Source organism: Globicephala melas, chromosome 8 (genome assembly GCF_963455315.2).
Source record: "Globicephala melas chromosome 8, mGloMel1.2, whole genome shotgun sequence".
Classification (NCBI taxonomy): Eukaryota; Metazoa; Chordata; class Mammalia; order Artiodactyla; family Delphinidae; genus Globicephala; species Globicephala melas.
In genome coordinates this window covers 55,907,173-55,930,239 of record NC_083321.1, presented here as the reverse complement: position 1 = coordinate 55,930,239, position 23,067 = coordinate 55,907,173, and the positions used below count along the sequence as shown (strand labels likewise).

The 23,067-nt window shown below is 47.9% G+C and overlaps 1 protein-coding gene across 11 annotated transcripts in view; it reads left to right on the top strand.

The window, feature by feature from the left end:
* Positions 1-23,067, top strand: part of TENM4 (teneurin transmembrane protein 4) — a 739,976-nt gene that overhangs the window by 293,617 nt on the left and 423,292 nt on the right. Inside the window, exon 5 of one of the 11 annotated variants that reach the window (XM_060303778.1) lies at positions 6,164-6,248. The exons of the other annotated variants lie outside the window; for them this stretch is intronic. The gene's annotated coding sequence lies outside the window, so the exon portion shown is untranslated. The remainder of the gene's footprint in view (positions 1-6,163; positions 6,249-23,067) is intronic. 11 annotated transcript variants of the gene reach the window in all.

Here is a 23,067-nt window from a genome sequence, read left to right as displayed (position 1 = left end):
CCTGAAGAACATGTGGCAGAGAAAGTTGCCCCAGAAAGTGACTCCCAGTCTAAGCTGAGGCCTAAATGGGGGAGGTGACTTCTGGGAGAGGAAACAGCATTTGCTCCCTGAGTATAATGGCCCGAAAGATGGCTGGTTTGCACAGAGCCAAGGAAACAAGGGGTACAGACAAGAAGGTAAGAGTTGACGAATCATTCTGAGAGTTGGGAACAGAAACAAAATTTCATGTTCAGTGAAGGGCAATAGGCAGCTCTTGAGGGTCTTGAACGAGAGTGACAGATCCTTCAGTGTTTGGCACAGTTTCCAAAGTTTTTCACACTCACCCTCTTTTGTCTGACAGCAGTCTGGTGAAGCAGGCAAATTGGGGTTCTTGTCCCAGCCTAACTGATCAGAACACTGAGGTTCCCCCAGAATGAACCCTAAGAATTGCAAGCGTGAGGCTGAGGGTCCGCCTGCTCAGGGGGCTGGTTGGAGAGGCAGAGGGGAGAGGAGACTTCACGGGCCGCACACGGTGTAAACCAAGGTGCCATGGACACTGTGATGGGGGTCACCTCGCAGGGTGTGAGAGGAGCTGGGCAGGGTCGGGGAGGAAAAGATTTTCCTCTACTTTACTAGCCAGGCTGATCTGAGAATTAAATTGACAGGAGACAGATTAGCAGGAGAAAATCAAAAGCGTAGTAACGTGTACATGGGCGAGACCCCAAAATGGCTGAAGCCCTCACCTTAAATACCATCTTCAGCTCAAGACAAAAGAGAATGTTGGGGGTAGTAGTTTGGGACTTCGAAGCGGTGGGGGGAAGGCAATTGACGTGGAGATGGAAAAACACATGTTTGGTAAATAAATGTTTGCTGGTCCATGCAAATAGACAGTGGGCCACAGAGTAGACTGTGATCCCTAGGCCCTGTTGCCCCTACCACACGTAGTCCATATTCTTTGCAGATGTCTCTGGTGATAGCTCTATTTTGGGAACAAGCCCTCTATCTAAATTTTTTAGGCAATTAGGGGGAAGGCCAAAGTTTCTTCCTGAGTCTTTTGGGCCTTGATTGTTTTCAGTTCGAAAAAATTGGCATACCAGAGAGACATTTGTCGTGGTGCGGTGAGGGGGCAAGTTTTGCTCCCCTGCTGAAGTGAAAGGGTCCAGCACTGTGCCTGTGGCATGTGGTCGATGCCCACTGAATGCCCATTCCCCCGCCTTCAACGGGAGGATGCAAGCATTGCTTTGGTTTTGCACACCGCCCGGCCACCATCCTCACCTTCCGTGTCAGCGTGTGTTCTGGAGGGTGTTTGGCGCAGTGCGTGAGAAAGGAGAAGGTGGTTCACGTTCCTTGCCCACAGCAGGATCCCTGTTTCCTAGCATCACAGTGTGCTGCCGGGAGATCTTGCGGGAAGTGAACGGACTGGCCTCTGCCTGGATTCTGCAGAGGGAAGCTGAAGAAGACAACTTTCCAGGTTTTCTGCTGCCCACCCCTGGCGCCCTACTACAGCATGCCGTAGTGCTTTGGTCAGGAAGAGCCCTCATCAGAAAGAGCTACTCTGGAAATGTATTCACTCAAAAAGAATCACCAGTATTGACTTAAAAAACCCTTTTGATACATTTTTTTTCATTTAATCCCCATGATAATCTTGTGAGGAAGTTACTTATTTGTCAACATTTCATAAAAGAGACTTGAGTGGCTGTTATGCATGGCACACGTGAAACAAAACCCAAACACAGTTCCCCTCTGACCCTACTCCAGTCTCCTTTTAGCTGCATGACCATGTCCCTTTGGGTCCAGCCTTTGATACTGCCTACTCAACAAACATCTCAACAAACATTCCCTGCCCTTGGGTTTTCCAGCTCATTGGAGAGATGATTTAGGACATCATCCTGATCACTGGAAAAATGAGCATGGACCCTTCGTGGGGCAGGGTTGGGGGGTGCTATATTCTGGAAGCCCAGAGCTCAGAGTTACAGTCCTTTCTCTGGGGCACATCCATCAGACATCAGTAGATGGATGTCAGCCAGCATCCAAACTGTGGCATCGGGAAGGGGCCAGAGGAATGCGGCTGGCTCCCCGCCTCTTATTTTAACATTGCACTGGAAGGTCGTGTTCATTCGAGCTTTCAAACGAAAAATAAATTATTGTAATCCATTTGCTAATTACACCATGCTGAAGTTCTAGACGCTGTAAACTGCATCCGTGATAGATCTAGATGGAGTTTCTGGGAGTTTATTTTTAGCCATTCAGAGAGCACTCAGTTTCCTAGAGGCTTCATTTGCTAGTCGGGGAGGGGACAGGGAAAATGCGTCTGCACAGTCCTTCCTGCCCTGTGACTTGGATGGAGCCATTTAACCTCCCCAGCCCTCCTCTGTACAGCAGGTGGATGTAGTAGCTGATCTTGAAGCCCTGTCTAACTTTAAGCTCTAACTCTCATTTCCTAACTATGGAAACTAGAATGTGTTCAGACGTGGTCTTTGCCTGCCTCGTCCATCCTGGAGAATGTCAAAAGCCACCACCCCAACGTGTTGTGAACCGTGGGACACAGGCCTTCAGAAACCTCGGGCCGAGTGGATGCATGGTCCCTCTTTTCTGATCCTTATTGTTTGGGGGTGGAGAGAGACGGAAGGATTTTATATGTATTTTGCACCAGCTGTGTGCATCCTCCAGTGCTAGGTGCTTGCATGTGAGTGCTTTTTGGATGGCCTCCCCCATTCAAGGCCAACGTCATCCGTTTCAGTCAGCCAATCGTTCATGATTATCTGTGTGTCAGGCACTGGGCTTGGTTCTGAAAACATCATGAAGGTGAAGTGGGTGCAGTTCCGAGCTCCAAGGAGACCAGCAGGGGAGGTAAAGCGTGAAATGAATATGTTGAAGTGCTTTTTGGACCTGCAGTATTAGCCATAAAAGTGCTGAATGTCATCGGAGATGTCACAGACTCATTCTGGTGGGGGTCCAGGTTCATTCGTGCCTAACGGGGTTGGAGAATCAGGGAAGGCTTTGAGGATGAAGGGGTATTTGAGCCAGGTTGGATGTATAAATAGGATTTAGAAATGTAGGGATTGGGTAAGGGAAATTGCACAGACCTGCTCTGGTAACCTTGGAAACCACGCTGGGCAGATCGCAGGGATGGCTGTCCCTGGCCAGTCAGCATTCCCAAATGCCTAGCAGAGCACAGTTCTTCCCCAGACGCCGTGACCGCCAGCAAATTTTCTTCAGTTTTGACAGAAGGATGACATATTTTTTTCCAAAGTGTGAGCACAAAAAATTCCTGTGTTTTGATGCTTCTGGATAAACAAACTTCCACCGTATTTGTGTGATTCTTGGGTGGATAGATGGATGCATGGTCAGATGGATGAATGGATGGTTTGGTATCGTTGTGGTGCTGCCACAGGAAAGAGGTGGAAGCAATTAAACTGGCTGGGCTTGTGGGTAGTTTTATGGGAAGAGGACATTGGAGCTGAGCCTTGAACAATGAATTTTCTCAGCTCACAGCGCAGATAAAGGTCTTCCATCCTGAGGGAGGCAAACTGGAAGCATGAAAATGCGTGACATGGTGGGAGAATGGCGAGTTGCAGAGGCCAGGGCATAGGAAGGGAGGATGAGTAAATGTAGTAGCTGAGAGCACAAGCTTTGAATTAGACAGATGGTGTTTTGAATCCCAGCTCCGCCACATAGTAGCTGAGTGATCCTGGGCAAATTGCATTTCTTTTCTTAGCTTCTCCTTCCTCATCTGTAAAAAAGGAGCATTAATAATAACTACCCCAGGTGGTTACTGTGAAGATTAAGTGAAATAATGTTTAGCACAGTGATTGGCATGCGCTTAATATGCACTTAATAAATAGTAGCTTATGGTTCTTATTTTATTGAAACCATTCTAATTAAATTATGAAAGATATAATGTTACATACCAATTTTAGGTCAACGAAAAACAAATTATGAAAATGCCAGTTTAAACCACAGAATTTAAGGAAGAGGGGGCTCCTTACTCTTTCACATGTAAAGGTGAGGCAAAGAAAAAAGAACCAGCAAAAAAGGCAGAGAAAGTCCTTGCAGGAAAAGGAGAATCAGAAGAAACTGGTATGGTAGATGCCAAGGCAGGATTGTTTCTAGAGGAGAAGGTGATCCTGCTGGCGGATGACCCAGGGAGACCACTGCAGACTGAGAAGTCTCTGGAATTTGCAGTGACAACATCATTATGATCTTAAAGAGAACATTCTGGAGGTGGAGCCCCACCACAATGATTTGTGGGGTGCGCGGGTGTGCAGGAAGTGGTTTAGATGACTCTTTCAGGAATTCTCTCAGAGAAGGAGAAAAAGAACTTGGACTGGGATGGGGACAGGGTCACGGGAAGGGCTTAGTTAGACGAAGACTATTTGAACTCAGTTATTTTCGTACCTTTTTAAACCCATGCCTTCATTTGATAGACATAACATCACTGTCCCCTTCACGATTCTGATATTCCGGCACCCATCACCCAACACTTACCCTAGTCCCACTGGGAGCTATGCCTGCCAAGAAGATTTTGTCTGGATGTATTTCTTGTAGTTGCATTTTAATAACAGTAGGAATTTAATGATCTGTTGGAATAAAGCAGGTAAGAAATGATGTCGGCATTGAGGGTGATAAGTTGACAGATTCAAGAGACAGTAAGTAAGCTGACCTGAGTGGATGTAAGGAGTGAGGGGGAGGGGAGTCAAGGAGGGACCCTTGGGGTTCTGGCGTGGAGAGGAGGGCTGAGTGAAGAGCCACAGCAGCTGGTGCGTGTCCTTCTCCATGTCGGTCCTCACCTCCACCCATGTGGGTGGCGCCTCACAGGCTCGTCAAGAGGAAGAAATCAAATGGCAGATGTGGTCATCATTTGGAAGCTTTCAAATGCTTTATAAATCTAGGTATTCTTATTAACATTGTTATAAGCAAGACATGGTGCATCCGGCTGTCTTTCTTATGCACTCTCTCTGTTTTTATCTGCACAGCCTCTTCGTCAGTAAGTGTTGTAATTCTAAAGGGCAGGAGGGAACTAGTGTGTATTGCTCAGGTACCTTTTTACAGATAAGGAAATGGGGGGGCAGGGAGGCGTAGAAAAACTAACCCAAGATTGCACCCAGTGACTAGAGGATACACGTTCTTTCCAAGTACACATGGAATATTCACAACAATTGACTAAATCCTAGGCTCTAAAATGTGTCTCAGCAAGTTTCACAGAATCAGTATCCTGCAAACCACATTCTCCTGCCACAGGACAGTTATAAGCTAGAAATCAATAACAGAAAGATGAGTTTAAAAAAAAAAGTACGTTGAGGGGGAGGGATAAGTTAGGAGTTTGGGGAAAAAATGCATTGAGAGATATTCACAAAAACACTTCTAACTAACTCGTGAGTCAAAAAAGAAATGCTAATAGAAATTATAAAATATTATAAATGAATGATAAGAGAAATCAAATATCGAAGTTGTGGAATATAGCTAAGACAGCAAAAGGGAAATGTTTGGGAAAGAAGAAGGGCTGGAAATTAACAAATGGGCTAAGTATCCAATTTAAGAACAATAGTAAGGGAGGGTGGGAGGGAGATGCAAGAGGGAGGGCATATGGGGATACAGGATAGGTATGGCTGATTCACCTTGTTATACAGCAGCAACTAACACAACAATGTAAAGCAATTCTACTCCAATAAAGATGTTTAAAAAAATAAAAACAATAGTAAACATAAATAAACAAGACAGCTCAAGGTTGCACAGTTATAAGTGGTAGAGCCGGGATTCAAACATAGATATGGCTGCTTCCAAAGCCCTCAGTCTCTCCACTACACCATGAGCCTTTCTCTGTGCTGTTTTCCGTAAATATGCCCAGTGCCTGGAAATTGTTTCTCCCTAAGAGTCAAAGAGCTGAACCTATAGGGTAACTCCCTGTATCAAAGGTTGATGATAAAGCACACTCATTTATTCATCCGTCCTTTCCCTCATTCATTCATTAAATATTTATTGAGCATTTGCTATGTGCCAGGCACTGGGATCACTACCTTAGTCGCCTTTCCTCTGAGTGTTCCAAAACCAGTCTTCAGCCTGGGGCCCAAGCTGCCGCTGCTGCCCACCCCCCGCCCCTCAAGCTGCCTAAACCTCATCTGCTGTTTGTCGGAAGAGCAACCTCGTCAAAAATGACTGATTTCTCTCTTGTCTCTTTCAACAGGTAGACTGAAATTACCATGTGTCCAAATTAAAATTGCATACTTCAAGGATTATTCTTAGACCCTGTTAAGAAGATTTAAAGAAAAGTGAGTTGATTTTTTTTTTTTTTACACTTCAGAGAGTATTCATGATTTAAGTTAATGATACGGGTGCTTTTTTATTCTACACGTTAAGTATACGTTAATAGGTAGATTTTATATTCATTTATTTTATAAGAAATTTTTGCCCTAAAAACAATGAGCAGGGAGTACAGGATTACTGCTTGGCTTCCCTGTACGATTTTAGTACCTTTCAAAGGCTTGTGGAATCTTCGAGATGAATGGTTCTTAGAGCTGTGGGTCTTTGGTAGGTAGGTGGACAGATAGATAGATGATAGATGGATAGACAGACAGATAGATAGATTTGGTCTATGCTTGGAAAACTCCAGGGACTAATGAGGAGCTGGTTATCTCCCCCCATTTATGATTTTTATTTAAAATATCTGGATTTGACGTCCAGTGTATCCACTTCTCCTCACATCTTGCCAATCCTCTTTTTCACTACACAGTCCTAAAAATGTTTGAAGACAAAAGATCATGCCCTTCCTTGAGATCTTTTTTTATTCTTTGTCCCTCATAATTTGGTTTTAAGAGCAATTCCTTCCCTGGTCGTCTTCTTTCCAACACTGTAAATGTCTCCTCAAAATGAGGCATCGCCTGGAACACAGACAGTGCTCTACCAGTGTCCTTTGTCCCAGGAGATGCGTGAGAATCACAGGAAGATAAACCCAAGGACCAGACCTGGGTTCCAGTCCCAGTTCTGCTCTGACGATACTCTCGGGAAAGTCCCTTCATCTCGCTGAGCTTGGAGAAAACAGGAGGGTAGGACGAGATGGTCCTAAGATGCTGCCCACCTCCATGTGGATAGTTTTGCTGACTCAGAGTAAAGAAGTTGCTGCTTCCCTCTGTCCCGGGCACTGGAATGGGCCAGGACTTGGGGATCAGTGGGATGTGGGTACAATCCCAGCCCTATCACTTGCTATGTGACCCTAGACTGTCACTTCTCTCTGAGCATCTATTTCCTCATTTGTGAAGTAAGGATATTAATACATGTGGCAAGGGATTCGTGTGAGGTGTGCTGGGATAATGTACATAAAGCGCTTGGTACCTGGTGTGTAGGAAGTGTTGAATAAATGATAGCCCCTAGTAGCTGCATAAGTAGTGATGGGGCTCCTTACCTCCAGCTGGAGGAGAAGACAGCAGGTGGTGAAGAGAGAAGCGTGAATATGTGGGTGTGCTTGTTAGGGTTGGGGGAGGAGTGGCCACATCCCAAAAAGTCTCATGCAAACACAAGCCCAACTCTGGAAAGTTCATGAAATTAAAACTCAGAATCAGACAAGGAAAGATTGGTTGCTGCGGAATGTACAGTTAAAAGGGAAATTTTTAAGGAGGATCTGAGGGGCTGCATAGATTCTGCCAATCTCTGGCTGCTGCCACCGCCCCAGTCCTGGATAGTAAGGATTGGTGTCCCCAGAAGGAAGGTCCTTAGACCCCCAGTAGACCTGGGGGGCTTGAGAATCATCATATATCTGTATACGTTCAGAAGGCTGGTTGTGAGGTTGAGATGAGAGACTGAGTGTGAAAGGGATTTACAAACTGTAGAGTACCCTCCACATATATGTACGTTTGTATTATTTATGTATTATGAGATATTTCAGTACTTTGGAAATCAGGAGAGGGAGGAAACTCCACGTGTAATGAAGCAGTAGGGTCCAGCCCACGGATTCCTGAGCAGAACAGCATGTGTGTGAATGCATGCACATGTCTGTGTGTGTGCACACGCACGCCTGTGTGTGTCTGCTTATGTGTGTGAGTTTGTGTGTGCACGTGTGTGTGCATGCGTGAGAGAATCTTTGGGCCCTTTGGATGTGGTCATCACTCTGCACGGTGACTGGCGGCCTGGAGAGAGTGTGACATAAGAATGAAAGCACAGGGTGTGAGTCAGTCAGCTTCGCTCTATAACTGACTGGCTGTGTGACCTTGGCCGCATTTTTCCAAGAGTGCCCCAGCTCCTGCCTTTATGGAGGTTAAAGGGTGTGGGCAGGGCTACTCTGGGGAACTGGGAGGGAACTGCATAGAAGGTACCCTTCACACTGAGAAGGCGTCCAGGATGTGTGAGTGCCCTTCTCCTGTGGTTAATGGAATTTGTCAGAGTTTAGGGAAGTCTTCTTGACCTGTTGGCTGAAAGGACCCTACCCTGAGGGCCCAGGCACCTGGCTGAATGGAGAAGAGCACACCCTTCAGCCCTGTTGCAAAGGCTCGTTCCAGAGGTGTTTCCACACCTCGGCCATCCTTCCCAATCCCCTCCCTCAATCTGGCTGTGGGGCTGATAAATCTTAAATTCAGGAGGACTGGGAACTGTGTTGTCAGTGAAGGTGTGGAACAAGGATTTTTTCTTTTTTTAAATTATTATAGCTAATGTCATGGCCTTTGTTCTCCAGACAGCTACTGGCTCTTCATAGCAGGGTGCTGCCCCAGGCCAACACTGCAGTGGTGCCACTGGCCAGAGGTGCCCATTTCGAGGTTTCCAGATCCGGGGAATACTATATAATCGTGTATTGTAGTGTTTTTCGAATTGTGGGTTGTGACCCATTAGGGGGTCATGAATTTAATTTGGTGGTTCAAGATCACCATGCATTAAGGTGAAGCAAAGTGATCCAGTAGCCCATAGAGTGAGTGACGGTATTTATATTGTGTTCAACACAGGTCTCATATCCAAAATATATGCAGCTGACCCTAGAACATGCAGGGCTTGGGGCACCAACCCTCTGTGCAGTCGAAAATCCAAGTACAATTTATAGTGGGCCCTCCATATACACAGTTTGTCAGTATCCCAGGTTCTGCACCTGCAGATTCAAACAACCATGGACAGTGTAGCCCTGTAGTATTTACTATTGAAAAAAATCTGTGTCTAAGTGGACCCGTGCAATCCAAGCCCATGTTGTTCAAGGGTCAACTGTATAGTAGGAGGAAAAGAGGAAACTCCTACAAATAAGTAAGGAAAAGACAGGTAACCTAATAGAAAAGTAAGCAAAAGATATTTCAAACAGATACTTCACAAATGAGGATATCCAAATAACCAATAAGCATACGAAAGTGTTATCAGTTATCAGGGAATTACAGATTAAACCAGCAATGAAATACCACTATACACCCATAAGAAAGGCTAAAATGAAAAGAGAGAGACAATACCTAGCGTTGGCAAGGATGTGAAGCAACTAGAACCCTCACACGTGTCTGTCTGAAGTATAATTTGGTATGATGACTTTGGAAAACTGTCTGGAAGTATCAACTAAAGTGGGACATATGCATACTAGCCACTCCATCCTTAGATACACTCATGAGATGTGTATACGCGTGTCCACCCTAAAACATGACCATCGGCAACGGCATGGATAAATGGTGATACAGCCCCACAATGGAATGTTGCCCCCAGCAGTATGAATGGCCCTCACAAATACAGCGTTGAAAGAAAAAGCCAGGCACAGAGAAACTTTATGACTACATGTATATGAAGTACAAAAGCAGACACACTGAGCTGTGTTGTTAGAAGTCGGGAGGGCAGTTATCCTTGGGGGAGGGGCTGGTAAATGGGAGGGCGCAGTGGAGGCTCTCAAGGTATGGGTAATGCTCTGTCTTTTGATCTGAGCGCTAGTTACATGGGTGTTTTCAATTTGTGAGAGCTTATCCAGCACTTTATCTATGACATGCACACCTACGAGACTTACATTCTGCTTCAATAAAAGTTGACAAAATGAATGTATAAATTATGATTTATAAATGAATAGAAAAGAGTAGAAAATGCAGCAGGTAGTAAGAGTAAGCACTGTAGAGGGAAACTCAAGTTACATGTGGGAACTGTATGTGTCTAGGCTGAGCTGAGACGTCCAATGTCCTCCCTCCTGGGAGTCACAGGCCAAAACATGGAGAGCCACTGATGGCGTCTAACCCTCTCATTTTAAGATGAGGAATCTAAGACCCAGAGAAAAGGGAATCAAGTGCAGAGCTAGGAGGAAAGCAGGGCGGGGGGAGAAGACTGACTCTAGGTCTCCTTCTGCCGAAGCCGTGTCTCCCGTTGCCACGGCCAATCGGTGGAATGGCGAATTCGGCTGAGCAGGCTCCGTCTGGCACCCTAGTCTCTGGGAGGCGGCCCCGTGCTTTCAGTCCAAGGGGAGCGTTGTTTTCCCACTGCAGACAGGTAGAGTCGGAGACCCAGCCGCCTCTGCAGGGGCCTGGCTCTAGCTCCCCACGTCCCCTGCCTCCTCCTTCCTGCTTCTTCTGCCTCATCTGCTCCCCTCCGAGCTCCGGAAACACCACGGCACTCACTCGTGCTTTCATTTGTGTAAAACAACTGTCATGCCAAGGCAATTTTATGGTTGTAGAAGTTGGAAAACTGTGAAGAAAATACATTGGGAGAACACGAGCCGACAAAGCATGAGTCAGTCCTGGCTTTGGGCTTTTATTTTGTTACAAAATTGTGAGTCTGTTCCTCAGACCTCTCCTGGGAGGGGTCACGGGGCTACCAGCCCCTGAGGGCACCAGAGGAGCAGGGTGTAACCCTGTCTCTGCCAGGCAGAGCTTCACAGAGGAGGAAAACGTTGTGCAGATTTTAAAAGGCTCAGTATGAACCTCGCACAGAGCCTGGAACCATCTGAAAGAGGAGGGTTACATAACATCAGGGGCTTTCCAGCTCTTTTGACTGTGACCCAAAGTACAGAACACATGGGGCATCTTCGCTCAGCACACACCCCTACCCACACAGGGAAACAGGTGCAGTTTACGACGTAACAGCCCAGGCCCCCCCAGCACGGGCATCTAGCTGAACCCTGGGGATGGGGTGCCGGAGGGAGTCTCAGAGAAGGTTTCACGGAAGCCAAGAGATTTGAGCTAAGGATCAAAGAAAGAAAAACTGCACAGGCAGATTGCTGAGAACTGGCCAGCAGGTGAGAACCTCATTTGAAAGAAGCCATCTTGCATTCTGGAAACGGCCTGAGTTTCCACAGAGTCAAGGCTGAGGAAACGTGTGGTGTAGGAGAGGATCCAGAAGAGGTGGACGGGGGCCAGCTGAGAGCCTCCGTGTCCTGACAGGGAGTGTCCGGGGTGAAGAGGAAACACCGCCTGAGATTCACATAAGCAAGAAATGCCTGTAGCCTGGGAGACAGACTAAGAGATGCAGGCAGACGCAGCTATGAACGTTGGTGCAGTCCCAGAATTTTGTTGTACAGCACTCACCTGTGCCATCTGCAAAGCAAACTTTCAGAGAACGCTTCTGATCCAGGCCTGGCTGAAGGCAGGAGCTGGAGAGATGAGTAAGACAGAGTTCCCGGCCTCGTCGTCCTGCCAGTGAACTGACAGGTCAAACCCAAACATTTGACACGGCAGTTATTATTCTAGGGCAAAATGTCCCAAATAGTGTTTTATGATACATCAGCCCCACAAAATGTTGTTTGAAAAAACAAAAAAAAGGAGTGTTTCCGTGTTGAGCAATCTGGAAAGTACTGTATCACTGACTCGCTCTTGGAAGACCTCACTGCCTGTAGCACTCTAAAGGCTCTGAGAAGTTCTGCAGGGAGGATGCTCACCTAATATTTCCCAAACTTACTTGCTCCAGAACACATTTTTGCATGTCTATTCAAATCCCTCTGTTTTTCCAAATTGATTTTGGGAAAGTCCATCCTAGAGAATGGCAGGAAGGCTGGTGGGGGGCTCTGAGGAAGGAGAAGTGGGCTCTGCCTGAGAGAGGACAGGGAGAGCCTCCTAGAAGAGGGAGATTTTGTGCCCACTCTAGAAGGCCCAGTCTGAACCTAGCACAGGGTCTGGCCCCCAGCAGGTGCTCGGTAAATAATTAATAAATGAAAGAATGGCTACTGCGTTTGCTGGTGAAAGGAGCCTGGCGTTCTCGGCAGAGGCTGGAGACAGAAAGTACTCAGAGCAGTAGGGCTGTGCAAGTGTGCCTTTGGCAGTTGAATGTAGGGTTTCTTTCCTCAAACTTGCCCCCCACTCTTGACCGTTTTGGAAAAGGCAACAGGAGGCAGCAAAGGCAAAGTGGCTTAAGGTCACGTGCTCTGGAGCCAGACTGCCTTGAGTCCCAGCTCCATCACGTCCTAGCTAGTTCCTTGTACGAGTTGCCTTAACCTTTCTGTGTCTCATCACCTCCATCTGTGAAATGGTCCTAAAAATAGTGCCCAGCTTCCTAGCGCCCAGGATTAAGGGGTCCTATAGCATGGCCTTAGACAGGGGCATGCAGTCAGTACCACGTAACCGCTAGCGGCCCTCACCTGTTGGCTACTTCCGCTCATTGCCTCCCAGGCCGTTATCCAAGTTCCCTTCCCCAGCGTTTCCCCGCAGGCTGCGGCCCTCATATTTCTGAGTGAGGTGATCTGCACACTGGCTTTCCTTCCGCCAGCATCAAGAAGGGCCAGGCTGATGCTTCTGCGTTTTCAGTCGTCGGGGCTGCGTGAGGTAAGGCTCGGGCTCCGCTCCTGGTTACTAGCCTTCAACCACTCCGGCTGGGTAAATATTTCTGAGGGAGTCCAGCACATCTATTATTAATTTACCGCAAGCAGTTGCTGTACTTTCCAGAAGAGCTCTGCCGACAGCTGTTTTGTAGGCCGTGTAGCGTTCTCGTGACCTCAGTGCTTTCTGTGGGGTGTGGGGGCAGCGTCCCTGCTGGCTTGGCCTCCCTGGGGAAAGGTGGACGGTTGTGTGAGCAGTGGGCATGGGGGTCCGTGCTGGATCCTGTGTAATTCGGATGATGGAGCTGGTGGAACCATGTGCTCTACACCCCTACTTTCAGTATCATACCTGCCTTACAGGCCAGAGACCTGGGTGTCTTCCTTGAGAGCATGCTCTCTGTCATGGCCTCTTGTCCGGGCGGTCACCAAGTCCTAGTGATGCCATCTCCAATCCCTTCTCTCTTGTACTGCCCCCAGCCAGCTAGTCCAAGCCACCATCTTCCTCATCTTCCAGGTCCCAGCTTCCCTGATGGCTGAACTAAATCAGGGCCCCTGCTTTGTGTTCCCATTGAGCCCCCCACCCTGATTCTTTTCAATCTTTAAATTACCTGTTCTTGGTCTGGCTTCTCTGCAGGACTATAAGCCAATGAGGGTAGGGATGAAGTTCATCTTTTTTTTTTTGCGGTACGCGGGCCTCTCACTGTTGCGGCCTCTCCCGTTGCGGAGCACAGGCTCCGGACACGCAGGCTCAGCGGCCATGGCTCATGGGCCCAGCCGCTCCGCGGCATGTGGGATCTTCCCAGACCGGGGCACGAACCCGCGTCCCCTGCATCGGCAGGCGGACTCTCAACCACTGCGCCACCAGGGACGCCCAAGTTCATCTTCTTAATGGTGCTCGACAAATATAAATCTCTTCCCAGTTAGCAATAGACAAGACTGTGCTTTTCCTTCCTCCCTCCCTCCCTTCTTCCCTTCCTTCTTTCCTTTCTTTTTCTTAACTACCGTTAAAAGGGGCCTAGTGATCAACTAGTCAAATTCCCCAGAGGAACCTCAACACCACAGTGGGAGGAAAGGAGGCAAAATTGGCAGGACCCTGAGCCCTAACCCCTCACCAACGCAGAAGCGACCCTTTATCTCCTTTAGACATTGCAATTTTGCTTTAGCTTTTCTTTAGAGAAAGTAAGAAGTGGTTCTTCTACGATAAAAGGTTTGGAAAACACTGATCTATTCTTAGATTCTCATTTTTCAGAGCAAAAATCTACCAAGTATTTTGCGTATGTTCACTCATATACAGGGAAGGTATCGTCCTCATTTTATAGATTCAGAAACTGGTGCCCAGAGTAGTTAGGACACTTGTCTGTGGTCACACAGCCAGTGTGTTCAGTGGGTCCAGAATTCCTACCCAGGATTGTCAGACTCCAAACTCTTTCCACTGCCACCTGCTGCCTCCCCACAAACCATCATCCAACAAACTGTGGCTTCCCAAGCCAGCCTCTCCGTCTGGCACAGCAACCAGTGGCCAGAAACAGATCTTTGGGATTTAACTGGGCACCGCTTGCTCAGAGGGTCAGGGCCTTCATTCCTAGGGCTTCCTGGCTGTGTGGGCTGTGAGACGCTAAGCAGAGAGAAGCAAAGACCGCGTAAGCCAAGGAAGAGCTGCGCTGCTCCAGCAACTTGTCCTTTATGCCTGAAATAAAGTGACTTGAGCTGGGATCCCTGAGTCCCTGATACCTTCAGCAAAACCTGGGTCTTGCTTCCCATGTGTCAGGAATTTCTCCCAAGGACATCCTGGACAAAGTGACAACCCAGGAAACGAAAACTGCTCTAGATTGTACAAGAAGACAGCATATGTTTCATCGTGAACCTTAGTGTCTCTTGCCTTTCCTTTGTCCCCATGCCCAGGTTATTTTGACTTTAACTTTGGGATGAAGTCTGGCTTATTTAAACAATAATGAAACCAGAATGGAGAACGGGAAATCTAAGTTCTCACCCCCAGTTCCCTCAAGAACTCACCACGTGACTCCCTTTGGACATGTCACATGGCTTCTCTAAGTCTCAGTCTCCGCATCGTTAAAATGAGTGTGTTTGGACAAGATGCCCCTGCCCACCATGACAAGGAGAGTTCAGAGTGTTGACTCCGCACCTGTACTTCCCAAGTCTAACTCCCAGATCCACCCTTATTGGTGTGTGACCTTCGGCGAGTTATGGAGGCTCTCATGGGCAGTTTTATCCTCTGCAAAATGGGGTAGTAGTAATGTCTATCTCATAGATTTATTGTGGGGATTAACAAGTAAGTAAAGCACTTAGAATAATGCCCAACACATCGTTACGTTATTTATTTAGTCCACTGTTGTGGTGATGGTTGTGATTATCTCCATTCATGGAACCATACATTAGGATTCTGCACTTTTGTTGTCTAGACCGTGTCCCGATCTCCCAGTGGTTAGTATTTATACTTTTATTTTTCATTGGCTCAGAAAAACCATAGTGACAGAAAGCTTCATTGAATTCAGTAATTTTGAACTCGATGTGAATTCATCATAGCACCCCTACCCATATTGTGCGAGACATTGATTCAGTTATAGACAATGCTTGGTGAGCTAACATACAGGTTCCTAGATTGTTCCAGGAATAATATGTCCCCAGTTAGAAACCTCTGAGCTAGGATCATTGCTGTTTCTTCCAGCGTAGTTCACGGCCCATGGTAGGCACAGAGTTAATGTTTGAATAAACAAGTGACCGGATGGATGGATGGATGGATGGATGGACGGATAAGTTGTGGAATGAATGGATGGATGAGTCTGTTTTTTATTTGCCTCTTGATTTACTTTGAGTAGAATAATAAGTTTGTATACGTGTTAATGTGTGTATGTGCCTATGAACATTTTCAGAGAAAGCCCCACCTATTTCTGTCCCAAGGAAGACGCTAGTCATAGTTTGCATGTTCCCCTCTCTTTTAGTGTATAGGGTCATTTTTCACTGGAGTCCTTTCAGCTGTCTGGCACTGACAAAAGATAAGCACTCCCTCTGCCTCTCCTGTGCTTTCCTCCTCCGACAATGAGAGCTTTGTGCTGAAAAGACTGCCTCTAGATGTTTCTTTCCCAAAGCCCTAGAGCCTTGTCTGGCTTCTACCAAGAGTATTGATGGGGGAGGGGACACAGACAGTTGAATTCAGGGAGCAGTGCCTATGGCCTGGTGCTAACTCGACAAGTCAGGCCAGGGTGGACAACTCAATATCTGTTCTGGGATATAGGCAGCCCGGTTACCTGAGCTGGTTATCCAGCTATCTGCAGCCAGCGCCCTGGAAGTCCTCAAGCTCTGGTTTCCCAGAGTCTTTTGCTCCGCGCCCAAGGGAGAATGCAGGGCTGGAGGGGATGGGTGGGAGGTGGCAGAAGCAGAGGGACGGGGAGCCAATCTCGGGGTGTGAAGAAGTTCACCCCAGAGGCACAAGGGGCTGCCGCGGCTACTGCGTCTTAGGGCTTCAATTCACAAATGAGATTAAAATGCCAGCAGCCTGCCTCTGTACACACACTTAGGAACACATTGGCTCGAGCTGCTTAATGAGTCTTATTAGTCAGGAATCGAAGAAAGGCCCGGGCAGGCGCCTGGCTGATGCCTTGTTGATTAGAACACTAAATATGTCACCCTTTGAAAGCCAGCACTTGCTGGAGAGCAAAGCCAGGGTTGAGATCTCCTAGTAACCCTTACACTCCCCGCTGTTTCCGGATGTTTACAAATCAGTAAGCCGATCTGAGTAAGCAATGGTTTTGAGGACATTTGGATAACGGCAAGGACAACAATAATAAGCCTTGCCCCAATAATACACAGTGGTTATCAAACCTGGCTGCCCACCAGAAACGCGGAGGGTTGGTTTGTTTCTTCGTTTGTTTGCTGTTTGTTTTTTGTTATTTTGAAAATACAGACTCCTGGGTCCTGTCCCCAGTGATTCTATTTCCCTAGGCCTGGGGTAGGAATCTGTAAGTTTAACAAGGACAACATATACTTGTTCATCATACTGGATGATTCTGATGTTTGTGGCTGAGCCCTGGCCATGAGAACCGCTACTCTGTAGAATGAGGCCACATTGGACCCAGGTTGGCATCAGACTGTCCCTTCCTAAGCTATGGCCTCAGGTCTATTGCTTAGCCACTCAACCTCAGGTATATCATCTCTAAAAAGGGATTAGGTAGAATCATGCAGCCACTACAGACAACAGTGTAGGATGATTCCTCAAAAAAATGAAAAATAGAATGATCATGTGATAAAGCAATTCCACTTCTGGGTATATACCCAAAAGAATCGAGGGCAGAGACTTGAAGGGATAATTTATATGCCCGTGTTCATAGCAGCATTATTCACAATAGCCGAGAGGTGGCAGCAGCCCAAGTGTCTGACGGTGGGTAAATGAATCTACAAAATGTGGCATACACACACCATGGAATATTAGTCAGCCTTTGAAAAGGACAGGCATTCTGACACATGATACAACATAGATGAACCTTGAGGACGTTGTGCTAAATGAAATAGCTCAGTCACAAAACGACAAATACTGTATGATTCCACTTATGAGGTACCTAAAATAATCACATCATAGAGACTGAGAGTAGAATGGTGGTTGCCAGGGGCTGAGGGCGAAATGGGGAAATGGGGGAAATGGGGGAGTTTTCCACCCCAGGCTGAGCAGGTTGCTCCTCACTGATGCTCCCACTGAGTGTCTCCATGGGAAACCCCACTGTGTATTGTAATTTTCTGTGTGTGTGTGTGTGTGTGTGTGTGTGTGTCAACATCTCCCCCCATTTCCACCATCCAGGTGCTTATTCCCTTCCTTTCAGGTCCTGATTCAGATAGTAGTGTGCCCTCCTCTTCCAGACCTTTCTGTCTCCCTCATCCTGATTCATTTTTCTTCATAGCACTACCCAACATAGATAATTGGGTATTTGGTTATTGTCTGTCTACCCTGACTAGCACTGAAGCTTGATAGAGTGGGGACTTGGCCTAGTTTGTTCACGACTGTGTTCCTAGAGCCCAGGAGAGAGTTTGAGGTGCTCGGCAGACAATGGCTAAGCGTCCCCTGGCTCTTGACATGCCCAGGCTGAACATCCCCCGTTCTCATGACCATCCTGGTCACAGCCTGGAGACCCTTCCCTGACACAGCAGTCCAAAGACTATCCGCACTGTTCAGCCCTGAATAATTAGATTGTGATTTCTCCTGATGAACATACTCTGATGAACAGGTCCAGTTACATCGTCTGTGGGGTAAAGTACAAAATAAAAAAGTGGATCCCTTATTTAAACATTATTAAGAATTTCAGGATAGTCAGAGCAGAGCATTCACCCAAGCCTGGGCCTTTCTGAGTGCAGGTCCCTGTGTGACTACACAGGTCACACATTCATGCAGCTGGCCCTGTGATGAGGACCAGGTCTTAGAAGGCTGTAAATACCAGTCTCAGGGTTTCTATTTTGTCATGTAGGAAATAAGGAACTCCAGAAGGATTCTGAACAGAGGTGTCATTTAAGGTTTATTTCATTTTTTTTCCTGACTATAAACTATACTCATTGTGAAAATTTGCACAAGTAAGAAAGGTATGAATCCCTTTTAATCTCCTTGTCCCTCCTGCCCTGGAGGAACCAAACCCAAAAGGTACCAGTAAACATTTTGTTAATTCCCTTCCCTCTTTCTGAGATTTTTTTGTTTTTGCTTTTGTTTTGCGTGTAACGTAGTTAAGATCATAGTTCAGCTACAGCTTCTTGTCCTGCTTTGTTCATGTGACAGTGGAAAAGGAGGAGAGGGACTTTTTTTTTTTTTTTTTTTTTGCGGTACGCGGGCCTCTCACTGTTGTGGCCCCTCCCGTTGCGGAGCACAGGCTCCGGACGCGCAGGCTCAGCGGCCGTGGCTCACGGGCCCAGCCCCTCCGCAGCATGTGGGATCTTCCCAGACCGGGGCACGAACCCGTGTTCCCTGCATCGGCAGGCGGACCCTCAACCACTGCGCCACCAGGGAAGCCCGGAGAGGGACTGCTTAAATGCATGCTTAGGGGAGACCGGCCTGGAAGCCAGCTTATAGAGCAGATTCCGGGTGCGGAGTTGGCATCAAGGATTGAGATGGAGGCAGCTAGGTTCCTGGAAGAGAGAACAGAGGAGGCCCTGGATTAAGGGGTCAGAGGTAAGAGTGGAGGGTCAGTTTGGGAGTTGGAGCCACTCTGATGGGAGGTGACCGCAATCCCCACCCCTTTTGAATTCCCTTGACCAGTGGGAAAGAACATCAAAGTCTAGCCCTGTCTTTCAGGGATTCTGCACGTGACAGCAAGCACTGGGGTCATTTCTCAAACACAGCTCTTTCGCTCCTGACCTCTAAAGCTAGACCTTCCCTTCCCCCTCCCACAGGGCTCAGACTCTTAAAGCTGGGCCCCGGGACAGCCTTATGACAATAGCAAGTGGGAATCCACGGAGAGACCAGGCATGGTGGGGTCAGGGTTTCCGATGGTCGGTGGCAGACGCCTCAGGGTTTAGATTTGCGCATTTTGTTGGTAATCCCCAGTGCCCGGGCTGGCAAAGGGGCGCGTTAACATTGCCACCGGATCCTTAATTGTGCGTTGTATGAATTTTCATGTTTCCGCTTGCAAGCTTAATGTTGCTTTCTTGGTGAGATTTTTTTTGTACTTGAGCATAAGAGCCTTGTAATTACAGAGTGTTGTGGATTGCAGAGGGTGATTAAAATGGATTTCATGAAATCTGAAGCTCCCTCCCCCTACCTCACACACACACACCGCAGCCACCACGGGCAATCCAATAGGCGACAGGGAGTAACTCAGACAGAATCCCACGAAGTTCAGAGGCTCGGGTTGTGAAGGATATGAATTTTCTTCCCCGTGCTTTTCCTCCCCGGGTCTTGGCTCTGCTCCCAGACAGCCCCCCTTCTCCTCCTCCCTTTCCTGAATGAAGTCCAGCTACATCCCTGACCCCCAGCCAACTCTGACCCCCCAGGGCTGGCGGCTTTCTCACTCACAGCGATAATAAAACAAGAAGTAGATTTTCATCTTTGCTTTTGTACAGCCATTAAGTGTGTCTCACTTACCTTTCCAATCAGCCTCTGCTCCCATCTCAGAGGGTGGTTTACTTTGAATAGAGGCCTGAAGATTTCTGAAACCTGCGAGGGTCTAAGAATTCCCATTTCAGCATCTCTTCTCCTAGGACAAGCTGATGCATGATGGCAGTGAGATCTGCTCTTCACCTTACTCTGAATCAGGGAGGGCTGGCTGGTGCTCCGAGGACGTTTAAAGAATAAGTGACCTGGGAGCGGGGCGTGGGGAGGCGGGAGTGGGTGGCTGGAAGGCTTCCTGGGGGAAGCAGTGATCTGCCTTGAAGGAAGGCAGATCCCTGGAGAAGGACAGCAGAGAGGTGGGGAGTCTAGGCTGGCCAAACCAGAAGACGATGCTGTAGGAATGATCCTCCTTGACCCATGAGGAAACCAAGTGCACTTGTGCATGTGTGTAATATTAGTGCTGGAAGGGACTTGAGACATCACCTGAGCCAGTTCTCCCACTTAAAAGAACCTCTACTTCACCACAGCCAGCCTGACCAGTGGGGCTCAGGCAGCCCTTTTGTGTGAATTAGGAAATGATGCTCCTCCCATCCCCAGGTGAACACAAGTGAGCCCATCCCTGAATCACTCCCATCAGCCATATGTCCTTGAGCAGTGAACAACCTGCGCAACTGTATGTAGCATCCCTAGAACAGAGACCGAAACTGGATCAAAAGCACGCTTCTTTCAATTACAGCTCCCTCTGTGCCTCCTAGCATACCCTCTGCCACAATGAAACCCTCACCATACTGAATTCTACCTGGTTTCTGAGAAATTCCCAATATCTCAGAGCTTAACCACCCACATTCTAGAATTTGAATGTTCATATTATATATACACAAGCATATATGAATTAACAGACCCTGCTATACTCACATGTGTGTATACATCCCCTTCAAGTATTCAAAGATGGCAGTGCTGATGGCAGAACGTGTATGTGGTTGGGCAGGGAGACCACCTCCTCTGCCCCCCATACAGGATGGGCAGGTTGCCGCTTACTTCTGTGCTTGTCACCCAGCCTCTCCCTGCTCACACCTTGACCTTTCACTGTGAACGCAGGGTTCCCCCCACAGACGATATTTTTCAACACTCGGTCCCTTTTTGCTTATCCCTCTACCTGGAGTGCTTTTCTCACACTGATTCCACCTAGCAAATTCTTTCACAGCTGTGCTCCGGCCACAGCTCCTCTCCGAGGCCTTCCTTGAATCACCCTCCCACCCCTCTTTTTACCCGTGTCCCTTGTGCATATAGCATCTGTTGCATACGTGGCACCGTATTGTATCTGGGTTTCCATGGCAGTTTCTGCACTAGAGAGTGAGCTCCCAAGGCAGAGCCCACAGTCTAACCCATCTCTGTGTCCACAGTATACATCCTGGCACACTGAGGAGGCACCCACAATGCTTGTGGTTGGATGGAGCTGATAGCCTGATGGTGAATGAGTTAGCACCGAAAGAGGAAGGGAGATCCTTCATTGCACAGGCCCAGGAAAATGGCCACAGCTTAATATCCTGGGAAAGCAGGGACAGGTGCTCGACTGACCAAGGGCCTGTCTCAGATACCCTGTCCCAGGTTCTGGTGTCACCCTTCCAAAGTAGACACATCCCACCCATCCTCCCAGATAGGGAGCCTGTGGAGAGGACAACCTCTTTTTCACCCTGAACTTTGAAACTTAGCTGAAATGCACATCCCCATGCACCTGGCTGGGTCTCCCTTCTCCGCTTCAACTTGTGGATCCAGGAGCCCCAAACAGACCGTCCTTTCCTCTCCTCAGCCAGCACTGTCACCTGGTCCTACTCAAACTGTTAACAGGGAGAGGTGGCAGCTGCTAAGAAAGTCCGCATGACCCATCTCATCTTTCTCTCCCCAGCACACATTGTCCCAGCAGCTCCTGAGTGCTGGGCCATAGCCTATAGGCCCCAGGCCAGAACTACCCACCCCAGGTACCCAGTGTGAGTGAATGAGTTAACCCGGGGCCACAGCTAGTGATCCCCTCTGCTCCAGGGTGGTTAGAAAGGGGGCTGCCAGACCAATACAGTCAGCCCTGCTCTTCATAACCACAGGTTCTGCATCTGCGCATAAGGAGGGCTGACTGTACTACAGCCATTCTATATAAGGGACGTGAGCATGCACGGATTTTGGTCTCCATGGGTGTCCTGGAACCAGTCCCACTCGGTTACCGAGGCACAACTGTATAAGGGCTGGGCGGCTGTGTAGTAGGTTTGCAGCAATGATGAAACCTGGTCCCACCCTGAAGGTGGTACAGGTAGGAGGGTCTCCTATAAAAGAGGATGGGCATCAGGCTGTGAGAGCGATCATGATGGAGATGTACAAAGTGTCTCAGCTGCAGACAGGGGGATGGTATTATTTCTGCAAAAGTGATCTAGAAAGACTTTACAGGAGAGGTGATATTTAAACTAAGCCTCAAAAGATAAGTAGAAATTTACCAGCAGGAAATGTCTCTGGGGCCAGACCATGGAAGGTGATAGGCAGAAAGTAAGGGAAGAAATAAAAACAACAATAAGAGCAGCTCTATTAGGTGCTGACCGAGTGCCCGTCATGGATTATCTCATTTAGTCCTTAATACAGCACTGCGGGTATCCCCATTTATACAGCTGAGGGAACTGAGGCCCAGAGAGGTTCACTAATGGGCCAGAGTCACACAGCTAGTAAGTGGCAGAGCTAGGATTCAAAACTAAGCTTTGTTCCATAGGCCACCTTCTTAGAAACATTAAACTTCAGATATCTGTGGACCTATTATTTGGAAGGCACTGGATGGCCCTTTCCCAATGTGGACTTATTAAACCCTCTCAGTAATCCTTTGAAACCTTTTATGCCCATTTTACATGTGGAGAAACAGAGGCTTAGAGGGGTTGCCCAGCTTGTCCAGCTCCCATGGCTTTGAACCTGGGCTTTGAACCTCCACCTCCTGCCTGGCTCCAGAACTCCCTCGACCGCATGGTAGAGCCAGCCTCTCTGGTTCCATCAGTCTCTTGCACCCCTTGCTTCCTTGCTGGAAGGCCTCCTGGGCTTACCCCCTGGGTGATCACAAAAAGAACCTCTGCCCCAAAAGCCCATAACAATAAGGCTGGTTCATGGCCAGGCTGGAGAAGGCTCACTTCACTGACTGGCTCTGCCCTCACAGCAGTTAGGCCCTGTAGCACCAAGCCTGCTGGGAGGGCTTCATAAATACTTGTCCTCAGCCACATTTATTGGCAAGAGATATTAATCACATTTTAAAACTAAAAAGTGAAATAAATAATAAGTGGCAATATTCTGCTTCCATGAAAACCACCTGCAGCTCCGATAGGTAGCTGGCCCCTTGCTCTCTTGA